General features: G+C 41.1%; 1 long non-coding RNA gene across 1 annotated transcript in view; it reads right to left on the bottom strand.

Moving 5' to 3' along the window:
• Positions 1–978: 978 nt before the first annotated feature.
• Positions 979–15754, bottom strand: part of LOC144754334 (uncharacterized) — a 105242-nt gene continuing 90466 nt past the window's right edge. Inside the window, exon 3 of the long non-coding RNA XR_013594710.1 lies at positions 979–1200. This is a non-coding gene — a long non-coding RNA (uncharacterized LOC144754334). The remainder of the gene's footprint in view (positions 1201–15754) is intronic.

Raw genomic sequence — 15754 nt, 5'->3', positions numbered from 1 at the left:
GGAGATCAGGGCTAGATCCAACACCGTTTTTTAGCTCATTGCACCATCCCAGTTTCAGAACCTGGCTGTATGCAAATTAGTCTGTCCCTGGCCCAGTGCATCATGGGAACAGGGCAGACCAGACTACACAAGCCAATTCTTACACTGGGAAGGAAACAAGCTTCCGGGGACCGGTTTCTGCCATTTCAGGCGTCTTCGGCCCGGCTTGCTTGAATCCTGATGGTGCAATGAGCAAGGGACTCACATCTGAGTATACCCTTCCTTGCTTAGGGTGGACAAAATTATTTACAACAAGGGGTGGTGATGGACAGAGTCTCTGAATTAAGCAGAGTACTCTCACCCAGTCAGGAGATCAGGGCTAGATCCAACACCGTTTTTTAGCTCATTGCACCATCCCAGTTTCAGAACCTGGCTGTATGCAAATTAGTCTGTCCCTGGCCCAGTGCATCATGGGAACAGGGCAGACCAGACTACAAAAGCCAATTCTTACACTGGGAAGGAAACAAGCTTCCGGGGACCGGTTTCTGCCATTTCAGGCGTCTTCGGCCCGGCTTGCTTGAATCCTGATGGTGCAATGAGCAAGGGACTCACATCTGAGTATACCCTTCCACGCTTAGGGTGGACAAAATTATTTACAACAAGGGGTGGTGATGGACAGAGTCTCTGAATTAAGCAGAGTACTGATGAAATGTTGTCATGTATTATTGCTCGCTCTTTTATGATTTTTAATAATCGAATAAAGATAATTGACTGACTGACTGACTGATTTGCTAAGAGATGAGTTGGTGGTTGCAAGTGGAGAACTTGCAGAGGGGTTCTCTATTCAAAGTACACCCAAACAAAGTGATTACCACCAATGCCAGCTTGGTGAGTTTGGGAGCAGTCCTGGATCAGATGTCAGAGCAGGCCGAGTGGTCTCATAACGAGAGGAGGGTTTCCTCCAACTCGAAGGAGCTAAAAGCAGTCCACTTGGCTCTCTTCAAGTTTGCCCCTTTTATTCAGCATCCGATGGTTCAAATAAGGACAGACAACAGGATTGTTAAGCGTTACATAAAACAGAGTTGTTATGGAGACACTGGATACATCAGGTAAGAGAAAAGTGTCTTCATTTTGGTCTCCACTTTCTGCCACACCAACACCTCACGATCGGCCTCACAGGAGTTAACTCCAACATTCTACAGTCAACTCCGGCCAGAACGACTGGAATGTACCATATGGGAAAAGGGGGAAGGAAACAGAAGGGAAATACCATGAGGATTATGATACTATGATTAACAAAATAAAACATCAAAAAGAAGAAACTAAGAACAGTTAAGAAGTACAACACATCTTCACACCTATATAAATGGAACGACAGAGGGAAAAATACTTTCACATAGAATAATCTTCATGGCACTTTGGTGAGGACCCAAGTCTTTTGGTGTCCTTGGTAGTAAGGTCTTGCTGAAGTTCTGGCGTAGCAGGGGCAAAATTGGAGTTATCATTTATTGGAGGATGGTGCTTGGCTAGTCTGTCTATACTCCACTTTTGCCCATTGTCCATGACTACCACATTGTGTTTGATTTCGGCAATCTGCAAAGGTTTAAAGAATTTGGGGGCAACCTGGGATTTTCCATCAGGTTTTTAACATATGCACAATCCGTTTTTTGGTGCCGTTCTTGAAAGTGTTATGGCATTTTGTAATCATTTTGATGGGAAGTGTTCTTATTACTTATGTCAACCGAATTGTATTGCACCTTTCCACCACCCCCACTCCAATTAGGGCAAAGTTTTGTACAAGGCTTCCTTCTTTTGAGTGAGTGAAATGGGGATATGTCGGTGACCTGGTTAGGGGCCCTGTCGTATGCCCAGAGCATGTCCTGTATGGCCCTCTCAACAGGAAGGTGATTACCAAAAGCTAGTGGTATACAATCTTTGATCATTCTGTTAACTCTTTCTACAAAGCCATTAGCCATAGGACAGTACAAGACAGTACAAGGCTGTTTTAAGGTGGTTAATGGCTAACTTAGAAAGGAATTCAGTCATGAGAGTGAAAGTAAATTTCACCCCATTATCTGAAATAAGGATGGACTGAATGCCTTCTGTAGTAAATCTGTCAATTAGGAAATCAATAAGGTACTCCATTGTGATCTGGTTTACCATCCTAGTGACAACCCAGTGGGGCTCGTAAGCAGCTAAGACAAATACAAAGCGTTTTGGTACACCTTTACAATTAATGGGGCCTATTATGTTCAGAGCACAATTTTCACAGGGGTTTTCTGGAACTGACACAAAGGATGAAGGAACCTTGCGAACAACCTTGGATTTGTCGCTATTGGCACAAAAAAGACAGTTTTTAACCTTGGATTCTACTAAAGAATCCATGTTGGGGAACCAATATCGTTCTCTTAGCTGGGCTTTAGTCAAACTCCTTCCAAGGTGACCTTCATGGACTAGATCAATCACCTTACCTCTTATACATTCAGGTGGTATTATTTTGTTATTCCTGAATATTAAGTTCTGGTTTAGGTTGATTCCCAGAAACCATTGGCCCCTTCAATAACTTCCTTCTAGCATTTGGGCCAACCCAGCCGGATATATGTCTTAAGTTGGTCAAAAGTTTTGTCATTTGCAGAGTATTCTTCCCATTCCTCTGACATTCTGACTGACGAGTGGATCTCCAGGATGGGATATTCTGGAGTGTCAAACTGTTCCTCTTTGCTCATAGGGCCACGTGTTAAGAAATCAGCTGCTTCGTTTAGATTACCAGGAACATATTACATTCTGAAGCAAAATCTTTCCAACCCTAAGACCCACAGGGTGATATGTGGGGTGCTGTGTGAGGAACCTTTAGGGCTGAACATGTATGTTAGTGGTTTAGGGTCTGTGCGGATATAGAATTGAAGACCCCATAGGAAAAACTTTAAATATTTTAGAGAACGAAACATGCGAGGGCCTCTCTTTCGACCACCTAGTAATTCACTGCAGGTATTGTAAGGGTACGCGAGTCAAAGGCTACAATTCTCTCCTTGCCGTCAATTACTTGAGATAGTGTGGCCCCGAATCCTTTATTACTTGTGTCGGTAGTTAATATCGTTTTCCTGCAAGGGTTGTAGTTGCACAGGTATGGAGAAGACAGTATAGCTTTATTGATGCTCTGAAATACGCTTTGGTGTACGTCAAGCGATTGAAATTGTGTGTACATTTTTACAAGATCCCTAAGCGTGCTGGTGAATCTACAATTTTTTTTACATATTTGCTCACGTATTCAGCAAGACCCAGGAATTCTGCAGAACATAAACGTGTTTGGGTGAACGCTGTTAACCATCTCGACTCAGGATGGAGCTCAACCAATGAGCATGCCCGATAAGCAATCTTCCCTAAAATTCGACCCCCAGAGATTTGACTAATGCTAAAAGAATACTCCTGAAGCTTTGAGACCAATCTGGTAAGTCTTACACTAATATTCAGTTTTAAATATCGTGACACAGAAATATCAACAGCAAGAATATCGTGGTCAAGAATATCGACTTTAAGGTAAGAAATTACGATTTAAAAAATATAGAAATCATTAATTTCATTTGCAAAACTATAGTTGCTTAAAATATCGCTTTTTTATTAATGTTATGTATTTTAGTATAAATTTTAACTGTATGTGATGTATTTTTTTGTATAAGTATACTTTATGTTTTTTTTAACATGCCTGTTTTAGCAGTTATTAACTTTATTTTAATTAAATTTTAAGTTTTTTTGTTCCAAATCGGGTTGTGGGAAGTAATTTAATTGCAATAAATTAATGAACATTTTTTTTTTATTAAATTGAGATTTTATAATGTTTTAAAACATTTTTTGGTACATTTTATGTGTGAGTTGTGGAGTACATAGGGGTATAAGGTGGGAAGTAATTAAGTTTTAATTAATTATTCATTAGTTGGAAATATTATTTAATTTATTGACAATTAATGATGGTAATTGTGTGATAAATTTTAGGAGCGGGTTGTGGGATTTATAGGGGTAAAGGCTGGGAAGGAATTTATGTTTAATTAATTAATAATTAGTTGTTTATTATTAATTAATTAATTGACAATTAAATACAAGAAATTGTGTAGTTAATTTTAGTTGTGGTTATGGAGTTATTAGGGGTGAAGGTTGGGAAGTACTTTATTTGTAATTCATTAATAATTAGTTGATACTTAATAATAATTAATTGATTTATATTTAATTAGGGTAATTGTTTAATAATTTGTGTGGGTGTCGGTTTTGGGTGGGGAGTAAATTAATTGTATTTACTTTATAATTAGTTGTTAAATACTTTTAGTTATTTCATTGGGAAAAAAATTATTCTGTATTTAATTTTTTTACAGTTTCATTTGACATGTGGCTTGTGGTGATTATAGGCATAAAGGGTGGGAAGTTAATTAATTTATATGTGTTTTAATTTGTTTTTTAGTTAATAATTTGTGTTTAATTGATAATTCATTATGTTGATTATACAAATAATTTTTATTTTATTTTAGATATTGGTTGTGAGTTGTGCAATGCTATAGGGTAGGAAGTTAATAGACTACATTTATCTGATAAATAAAGTATTTGTTTATACATAATTTCTAAATAAAAATATTTATTGGTTTGAAAATTATTTTTTTCTTTTATTTCATATAATATGATAGGTATTTGTGATATGTACTTAACATTTGAATATGTTTTATTTTATTCTTTATTTTTAAATTAAGTATATTTTTATTGTAATTTGTAACATATTTACATATTTTTTTATTTACTTCTTTTTAAAAATATTTGTATTTTGTTGATGATATTTTGTTTTTAATTTTGAACTGAATGGAGTGGGAATAGTAAATGTTACCCCTCCACAATCCAATACTTTCCTTTTTGATGAACTCATTGGAGGGGGAAAAGTAATTTTTACCCCTCCGCTATCCAACACTTTCCCTACCGTTTCACTGACTTGAGTGGGAATAGTACATTTTATCCCTCCGCAATTCAAAACTTTCAGCACTGTTGCACTGACTGGAGGAGGCAATTTAAGCTGAAAGATTTTTAAGCAGGTTAATGTTTTAATTTATAATAGATTTTTTCAATAGATTTTATGTAATTTGTATGTATATATATATATATATATAGATATATATATATATATCTATATATATATATATATATATATATTTATATATGGCAGCTCCAATCGTTCCTTTACTTCAAAAGACGATAACGCACTCACGGGGGTTATGCAGCAGTAATTCTTTAATCAGCTACGGACAAACAGACGCGTTTCAGACCTAAGAGTCCTTCGTCAGTGTTTACATTTGCGTGTCTTTCCGACACGTTAAATACACCTTGTTTCCTGTCAATGAAATGAATGATGGACACTTCAAATAACATCGCAAAACAGCGGCCATTTCGTAGTGGTTTCTTCACAAACGAAAACACAGTTATATAATATTGTATTATGTCATTGCCGGTCTGACATAAATGAATCTAGCTGTGTATCAGCATATCACCGGCAGATTCCTTGTCACAGCTTGCGATTTTTTCATTCAATTTGTAATTCGATTCTATCAACACCATGAAATTGCCATATTCAGACAGTGCGATCATCCGCCAATTACACGGGGCTCTTTTTTTATTTTATTTTATATTTTATTTCAAAGTTGCTGGTCAGCACTCTTGTGCTTAAACCCATCAATGGGAAATCTAATCCCCTGTCGGTGACCGAAAAAAGTAATCTCGCCGTGGATCGGCATGTCACTGACTGCTGTAATGACAGTAGGATCGCAATGTCTTGACAAAATATCCGTTCAGCACCTCATTTCAGCAATATACAACATTCATATGTCTCATAATTTAGTCCTAAATCGGCTAATGAAACCACATAAGACCTGGAACTCCCTTTCAATTTCATCCGGGTGAGTTAGTTGGTGAACCTAGTTCTTTATACAGGTCAAACTATAATCATATTTCGTTACATGGAAATTGGAGAGGGAAAATTGGGAAGTATCAGTCAAATTCCAGAGTCATAGGGGGAAGAAGAGAAAGCATAAAGAGAGAGAGGGAGAGAAAGAGAGAGAGAGAGAAAGAGAAAAAGAAAGAAGAAAGAAAAAAGGAGGAAAAAAGGAAGGAGGGCAGATTGCACTGATCATAATAACGATATGTCTTTCTATAAGGATTCTTGTAGCACCTATGTTCCTTTATAGACAAAGAATATAGTATCATATCAGCCTATCACATTATCTTCCCAGATGCACAGTGAGTTCCTCCCCAATATTCAGCCCACCCGGCTGTTTAGTTTGCATATCTATTATGTATCGCGACTCAAGTCTACGCAAACATAATAGTCTGTCTCCTCCTCTGGGATTAGATGGTACATGGTCTAGACCAAAATATTGAAGCAACTCACGGTTACTCTGATGTTCCTGAGCGAAGTGTCTGGCCACGGGATAAGATATATCCTTATTCATTATGGCTCGTTGATGTTCTAACACTCGCATCTTCACGTTGTTAATTGTGCTGCCTATGTATTTAAGGCCACAGGGACATACGAGACAGTATACCACATAAGGTGTGGTGCATGTAATAAATTCCTTAATTTTCTTGGGGTAGGATAAACCTGGAATTTGGTAATAGAGGACCGTCTTGCTGTTTTCACATGCCCGGCATCTTCCACATGGGAAAAAACCTGCCATGTCCCTAAGGGTACCCTTCGTAGGAATTTTAATGGAAGCAAGATGGCTGTGCACTACCATATCCTTGATAGATCTGGATTTGCGAAAGGTAATAAGAGGTCTTTCGGGTACATCACACCCAATTATTGGGTCAGTGCGCAGAATGTGCCAACTCCTCGAGAGCATGCCTCTTAGAGCATTAGCCCCATCCGAGTATGTCGTGATCATCCTGAATTTGTTTTCAGTATCAGAATCGCTTTTCTTTTTCTGATCACAATCAAGTAGTTGTTGCCTCGGGATTCTAGCTACTTTCTCAAGGGTTTTGTTGAGCATATCCTGATTATATCCTCTCATGCGGAACCTCTGTATGCTCTCCTTTGCTGCTGACATGAAGTCAATGTCACGGGAGCAGGTCCTTTTTAGCCTAAGCAATTCACCATACGGTATACTTCGTACGAGGCTTGGAGGATGACTGCTCTCGGCATGGAGTATGCTGTTCCCTGCCGTTGGTTTCCTATAAAGGGCAGTCTGCAGCTTACCCTCACTGACAAATACCCTCAGATCTAAGTAGTGCACTTGCTCATCACTAATGTCTGCAGTGAATTTTAGATGTAAATTATTTTTGTAGAGATCCACAATGAATTCATTAGCTTCTGCAGAGGAGCCCCTCCACACCAGAAAAAGGTCGTCTATATAACGACGCCACACCACAACGTGCCCCGCCCATTTTGTGTTGTCTCCGGCAAGGGCCACCTGCTCCTCCCACCAGCCCACGAAAAGATTCGCGTAGCTGGGGGCGAAGCAGGTTCCCGTCGCCGTCCCTGAGGTCTGTTTAAAAAATGTGTTCTGAAACAGAAAGATATTATTTTGCAAACAAAACCTCAACATTTCAATCAGCATCGTGCCATGTTCTCGATATTTGGCTGGTCTCTGATCCAGAAAATATTTGACAGCCTCCACCCCCTTGTCATGCTGTATGCACGTATATAGACGTGGAGAAGTGTGGCTCACTGGTTAGAGGCGGCAGACCCTGAAGCAGAGGTCAGACCCAGGACCAGGGTTCAATTCCTGACGCGGGAGGGTCTTGAGCCCAAAATATCCACGGACTCGATAATTCTCGTTTCGGTGCCTACTCGAGTCACAGGTTCACACTCTGCAGCTCTGGGCATTAGCTTGCTTAATCTCCACTATGGCCCCCCTGCGGCGGGATGCCTGGTTTTCTCCTTGGGGATGCCCAGTACGGGTATCTCACAGGGAACAACCAGGACGGGTTCCCAAGGCAAGCGCCGAGATGCCTACGGGTAATCGAGCGCTATATAAGAACGCTTAATAATAATAATAATAATAATAATAATATAGACTGGTGATGTCATGGGTAATGAGCAAAAAGGAGGAGTCCTATATATATATTTATTTCTTAAATTGTGTATAAATTTAAAATGATAAAATACTTCTGTCAGGCATAGCAAGTCTTCACTTTAAAATTGATTCCGATAATCAAACCATAAGATGGTGCTATCTTCACATGTGGTAACGGCTAGGGCGCTCGACCTCGGACTTGGGGATCTGGGTTCGAGTCTCGGTAACGATGCCAAAAAAAACCTCCTGTGATTCTGGGCAAATCACTTAATCTCCCCGTGCCTAAAAATGAATGCGTGTCCTCATGTAACGTAACTGGTGCTATGTAAAGCGCTCTGATATCTGATTCAGTTCGGTTCTAGTTCGCGCTATATAAAACTCTGCAAAAAAAAAAATCGTTCGTACAATTAGCAAATGCAACCAATATTAGGAAGTAAGAACATGTATAATTGTCTAATGCAATCGATATTATGTAGAAACCACATACTTACATAAAGAAGAGCATCCCATTACAAAATGGATGCTGTCTTTACCGCAGTAACTTGCCCATCTAGGAAAGTAGATTGTCCTGTGTCAGTACTATATATATTTTCACATTAATTACATGTGGTACTAAGTAAACATATACATGAAATGTTTTATAACTGTTGAATGCAACCAATACTATGAAGTAATAATATGTATATTTGCAAGTGGTATCCATACTAACGGTTAAATAACACATCACAAAATAGATGCTGTGTTTTCGACAGATAGTCACCCCCCTAAGGAAGTGGATTGCATCTGGAATATCCTGAGGGAGTGCTATTACTTGAACCTTGGAAAAAACTTAGGGGCACATTAACGCCCGCCATACCAGTGGGAAATAGGACCGCCCGCAATGGTAGCGGTGGTCCCGCACATCCCATTAGGATGCGCCCCACACTGGCGGGCGCATCCGCATTTTTAACATTGCAGCGGGCGGTGCTGAAAGCCTTTTCAATGTACAACGTGACAAGCACCGTGCGGTGCCTGCCACGTTGTACATTTGCCAGAGAGCGCTCCATTTATCATGGGCCTAGTGGGGGAATAAACAATATGTAAGGGAAGTTCCTTCAGTGGCCGTATATTTCAATTGTGTGTATGCATCTATGAAATATCAAAAAGTGGGGGAATATAAGCAACACGAGGAATGTTTAAAATGGATGCTCCTTCAAGACGGCTGGCCAGCACAAAATGAACATAAAGTACTTGGTAACACTGAAGAAAACCTAATGACAAATTGGTGAGATCAAGCTGAGCGCTTCATGGAGAATAGGGCTGAAGTATCGGAGGTGGATACCGTTACCCGGTAAACGGAGATACACGGAAGCGGGCAAAGCCTTACAAGCCACGCCTACAGAAAATGACAAATCTTTTCCTTCTCGTTAAACAATAAATCTTCAATTCACAGTGCAACATCTGCAGACAAGGCAAGACACTTTGTGAAAAGTCCAGCAGATGACCTGACGAACCGCCGAACACTGATGAAAAAAAGGCTGTGACAAACCAAGAAGAATCACGGCTTCGGAAAACCTGATCTGGATATACCTGAGCGCTGCATAAAAGTGGAGAGCAACGACAGGCACTAGCGAAGAAGAATGACTACAAGAATCCAGAGGTAAGCGGGGCTGGGGTGGTGCTGAATGGGGGAAAGTACTGGGGGTATTGAATGGGTCGGAGGACACGGTCAGTGTCTCAGTACACCAAACGACCGCCATCTCTTACCGCTCCCCGTATCTGTGTGGCGAGAGAAGAGAAAAATATTCCGAGTGCCACAAGAAATATTCCGAGTGCCACATTGTTGCAAGATCACGGAACTTTGGTCACTGAGCCTCCATACACCAATGAAAACAGATTTTCTTAAGGTGCTATGGACAGTGGCGTAAACAGGTACATGGAAAACATTCAGAGTTCCCCTGCAAAACGCCTGCACTGGCCTACTATTACTATTACGCTAGACACGCTACTACAGCACCCATTCAACTGCTCTGATTTATACCTACCAATATAACCAGCAGCATCAGGAAAACACCACCGCAGGTGGGTGGAAAAAGAAACAAGAAAGGAAGAAACTTTTTGTGCCCGGCAGTAAAAACCCTCTATTGCTTAAGAGGGTGGACTTTGCAGTTGCATAACTAGTCACTAGTCACTCTGACTATCTATATATTTGATATACAACCTTTGTATCTTATCTATCACTTGTACACGTGCATAATGGATGAGGAATCGGAAAGACGTCTGGCTGCACAAAGCCTGTTCGCAAGAACCTCCAACAAACAACAAAAAATATGTGCTCCAACAAAGGATGTGACATTACATGATAAACTCAAAAGAATGGAGAAACTCAAAAAAACGGAAATCTCAAAGTGGTGGGAGGACATAAACTTGCAAGACTACATCGATAAAGATATGGTCCCACGTGGCCGAAGGATATATACCACTCCGTCGTATGAATCCCCTAATCCTGAATTGCTCGAGGAATGGTCACAAAATTCGGCCCAGAGCTCCAAGAATATGTTGACAATTCTTGTCAAATATGCTTGGGAAGATAGGAAGAAAATATTAATAGAACTCACAATATTGGAAGACGAACTGAAATACCACAAAGAACAAGAAACAATCAGAAGAACTGAAAACACGGATGATAGGATACGAGGAGTATATTAAGACCTGAAAACAAAGGAAACTCCACGGCGACTGCATGGACTATCAATCGGGCCGGATTCTCACTTACAGTCATATGTATGACTACCTGTATTAAAAACGAATGCAAGGTGAACCCATTGAAGAAAGTGAGACAGCTCGTGGAACTGACTCAATTACTAGCAGCGACGCTGATGAAGTCCAAAACCAAGCAAATGAAAGAAGGGCGAACAGACAAAGAAAAACTGGAGTCCCTACAACGTTTTTAGACGTGTTTTGCATCATGAAAATAGGAAGGTAAACTCCGAGAGCAACACCCACCCCAAGAACACGAGCCAGAGGTAGGGGACAGAGAGGGAGAGGCCGGGGAAGAAACATGGATGAAACAAGCAGAGAAGAAAGCGAGACAAACAGAGGGAACAGAAGAAGCAGAGGACGAGCAAAAATGCCAGTCGGAAACAAGGCAACCACCTCCAAGAAACAATGATGGATAATGACATGGTAAGCAAAACTATCATCAACTTATCGAATAGACCACTCACTACATTATAAAAAAGAACGCTGTGTCTCGGTCTTTCCTTTTGCCCCACCAATTACTTTAACTACCCAGAAACAAGAATTGACATTTTCATACACATCAGAAAGGTGAAATTTTAAAAAATGGCATAAACTACATAAACCATATCAAGCAGGGTTAGAGAGTTTGCCGGAATCCCTGAACTCCATGAACCATGCCTCGAATATTATACCTACAGAGAATGATACACTATGAATCAGAGACGTAGGTCCTCTCCTAGCCATGCAAAGTATATTGGCAGAAATAGACCCAGAAGAGACACACTAGCAAGTATGGACATCATCACCAACCAAGCGACCATAACAGATTTTAAACTCAAATCTAAATTTTACCCTAAGCTTTCGCATGACAACATCAACACATTCCATGAAACCATGATGTACGAACTCATTAAGAACAGAGAACACAAGAAACAAAAAGTCACTAATTGGAATATATCCCAAACTCAAAATGAAATAATACAACTCTTGGCTAAAGACGACACTATTGTGATTCGTCATTCGGATAAAGGAGGGAACATAGTGATATGGGACAAAGAAATGTATATACAGGAAGCATTGAGGCATCTAGAAGACAAACACTTCTACTCCAAAAGCGACATAAGGGAATATAACCAAAGTATCACAGCCATGTGGGAAAGACTGGATGGATGGAGAACCAATGGCATATTACACTGGAAAGAATTTTGTTACTTGAAACGTGATTACTCAAGACTCCCTATTTTTTACCTACTCCTAAAAATACACAGGTATCCCATCACACCACCAGGGAGACCCATTGTTTCCTCTATTGGGAGCATCACAGAAAACATCTCAAAATATGTTGATTACTTCCTAAGAAACTTTGTTACAGATCTACCATCACATGTCAAAGGCACTAAGGACTTTTTGAAAAAAATACAAAATGTAAAATGGGCAAATGATCTGATCTTGAAAACTATGGATGTGAACGCATTGTACACTATTATTGATCACGATGTAGGGATAAGATCATGTCAACACTTTTTAGACCAGAGACCAATCAGGTACCTTGAACACATGAATATGTTAGTTGAGATGATAAAACTCTGTCTCACTAATAACATTTATATGTTCAAAGATGAAATCTACAAACAGACACTCGGCACAGCAATGGGGACATGCTTTGCCCCTAGCTTTGCCAACTTGTTTCTAGGGACATGGGAAGAAGAAATACACAAAGCTCCCAACATGCATCAGATGTGGAATCAGGTTAACACCTGGCTCCGCTACATAGATGACATTTTCCTGATCTGGAAAGGTAGCGTGGAGAGTGCCATCAAATATATTGAACTTTTGTATAGTAACAACTGCAACATCAAACTCACATACAACATGAGTAAAGAGTCAATTGAATTCTTAGATGCAGCAAGATTGTGGCGGGGAGGAAAGCAAGATGTTATGTTATGTTATATTGAATTTGTAGAGCGCACAGCTACTCAAAGTATCCCGGCGCTAGTTCCAGAAAGCCTACCACACTCTTATCAAATAACCTCAAAAATGCAAAGTTTTTAATTTCTTCTTAAAAGATACCGGGTCCTGCACCCTCCTAAGGGCCAATCGAAGCGCGTTCCAGGCTAGGCCTGCTTTGCGGGTGAAAGAACACCCGCCCAGCCTCTGGCGGTTAAAGCGAGGGTTCTGTATTAAGAACTGATCAGAGGATCGCAATTGTCTAACCGGTTTGTAAAAGACAAAGCGACTCTGCAGGTAGATCGGGCCCAACCCATACAGGGCTCGATGGACAATGGACAGCATTTTATATTTGAGCCGGGACTCAACTGGGAACCAGTGCAGGTGACGTAGGTGGATGCGGACACTCTGTCTTGAAAGATGGTGGCGGTGTAGAGCTCCGCGGCAGAGCCTCTTTCCCCGACTACCACATGGAGCATTGTTGATGAGTTTTAGATGCTCTCAGATGTTAGACTTACCTGTCTGACCGCTGTTGAAACCGGATGACATCGGACGGGGTCGTCTTGGGCACTGTGGTGCCCCTCCTGGCTACTGGCACTCCAAAGGCTGCTGTAGCCGACGTGTTCCGTTTCCAGGTTCCGGAACCACGGATCCGCGCAGCGGCAGCAGGGAGGCGTTGCGGCTCTCTGGGGGCGGGAGTAACACAACACAAGACGGCTGTAAGGGTTTTTCCACCCAGAGAGCTGATCAAATCTTTGCGCTTAACATCAGGAAAATGCCACCAAAATCCACGAGACAGCGGAGGGAGCAGAAAGAGATAGCAGGTACTAATGTTACTCAATTGAGACAAGAACTATCTCCTTCAAACATGGAGGCTTGCTCAGGTGAACACCAAGAGACCCGCACTCTGAAAAAACAGCAGGACACAGGGGCAGTGAAGCAGAGGATCCTGCAAGGAAAAAAACAAATAGTAGGTAAAAAGGGTAGTGTCTCAAATGCTTTGGCAGAAACAGGGGCAGCATAAGAAGGGGATAATTTAAATGCTACGCCGACACAGAAAAATAAAAACAGCAATGCCTCTGGCCTGAAGTGGGATTATTCAGACACTAGAATTATTGGCCCTCTGGAACCAACCTCAGCCCCTGTGAGTACTTCCTTTTCTGTAAATCTAGGGGTATCTGTAGCAAATGAAAAACCGTTGCGAGTCTTATCCTTGAGACCATTAAGGAACATCGGGCAGAGACCAGAGCTGATGGGAAGAAGACAAGACAGGGCAAGTAGGCTGTACCTGTGGGGAAATCTGTGAAATATTGGATGCAATGGAAGTAAGAACTGTTGCGGTGGAGAAGGATTTGGATGCTGTTAGAGAGCAAACAAAGACTCATGAAGCCCAACTATCTGACGTGATGTGGAAACTGGAGGACTTACAAAATCATCAGCGAAGAAACAATCTCCGAGTCCTTGGGATTAAGGAAGGCATGGAAGGTGATGTCATTAGGGGTTTCATGCTAGGCCTTTTAAAGGAGTCTTTTCCTGAACTGATTGGATGGGATTCGGATTGAGAGATCCAGTGGGTTCATAGATTTCCCTTCGTCCGCCATAAGGTGCCTAGCAGAGATACAAATCAGTCGAGGGCAATTCAGATTTTTTTTCTCGTAATTTCTCACTTCATTTTTCGTACGCCCTGATTTTTGCCATATAACTGTGGAGCGTAGATGGCGCCTGCGGCAGTTAATTAAACCGTTTCAAGATGCTGGGTTCGAGGCAATTTTACCTGCTCCTGCGAGGCTAAAAACGGTTGTTAAAGGGGCTGCTAGATTTTTTGCTTTGGAGATTCAGCCTAGAGAGTATCTTGAACAAGCTCAGGGGGAGAAGAGAAAAGCATAAGAATTGCGTGAAGAGGGCTGGTTGCGTGTCATTAGTTTATAAGGAACCAATGCTATCATGGCTTCTCTTTCGTAGGGCCCTTTTCCTTTTCTTATCTGGGATGGCGGGGGTAGAAAAAAAAGAATTTGTTGAACAATAGAGCTGTTTTTTTTTTCTTCTGTGTGGGGGGGTGGAGGCGCCGTGGCTCTGTGTGCTTTCTCTATCATACAGCAATGGGAGGTCTGGCAGCTTTCACAGGGTGGGGGAGGGGGGAGGGTGTGAGGGGTGGCGGGGGCGGGGGGGGCTTGGTTTTTTGGTGATAAAGTTGAAAGCAAACTACAGCTAAAGAATGTTATATTTTTTTCTCTGCTTTTTTTGTGTCTTCACTATTTTTGGAACCTGTAAAAAGTGTTAAAATTACAAAAATAAGAACCCAATGTTTTCATAGAAATCTGACAGGGACCCTATGTAGTTATGATGGGAGTCCTATGATTAATATAAATCTGAATTGTTGGATTTGTATGAAAAGAAGTGATCTAATGAATAATGGCTAATCTTCGTATTGCAACTATAAATATTTGTGGCCTTAATGATGGGACTAAAAGAAGAAGGATGCAAGAAGATCTTAAAGTCTTACAAGCAGATCTGGTGTGTCTTCAAGAGACTCATATAGCCTGTAAAGATTATAAATTGCTCGATACTTTAGGGTTTAAGCTAACTGCATATACTACACAGGACGTCAGGACCGAGGGGGAGGCAGTTTTGTTTAAAAGCAAAAATATTACGTGTGAGAGAAAGATTGCGGATAACTATGGCAGGTGGATAATCATGGAAATTAAAGGAGGGGCCGGTATATTCACTCTGTGCTCAGTATATGCCCCGTGCTAGATGACCCTTCAGTACTGAACCTCTTATCCATCGAGCTCCCTTCTTGCCTGCTCCCTATCTAGTATGTGGGGATTTAAATATTAATGGATCTAAAGGCATGTCAGATAAAGCTGAGGCAGCAGGCAAGAACCGTAAACCTCAAGCGTCTAGGGCGATGAAAAATCTGCTTAGAGACGTAGGTTTGACTAATGCTTGGCCTAGTCTGAGGGGCACTGAGCCTGGATACACCTATTATTCGGCTCCTCATTGCAAATTTGCAAGGTCAGATTACTTTTTGGTCTCACTATCCCTTTTGGAGAAAGCTCAGATAGAGA

The sequence above is a fragment of the Lissotriton helveticus genome, chromosome 5_1 (assembly GCF_964261635.1).
Source record: "Lissotriton helveticus chromosome 5_1, aLisHel1.1, whole genome shotgun sequence".
NCBI lineage: Eukaryota > Metazoa > Chordata > Amphibia > Caudata > Salamandridae > Lissotriton > Lissotriton helveticus.
This window is presented reverse-complemented; position numbering and strand designations above follow the sequence as displayed.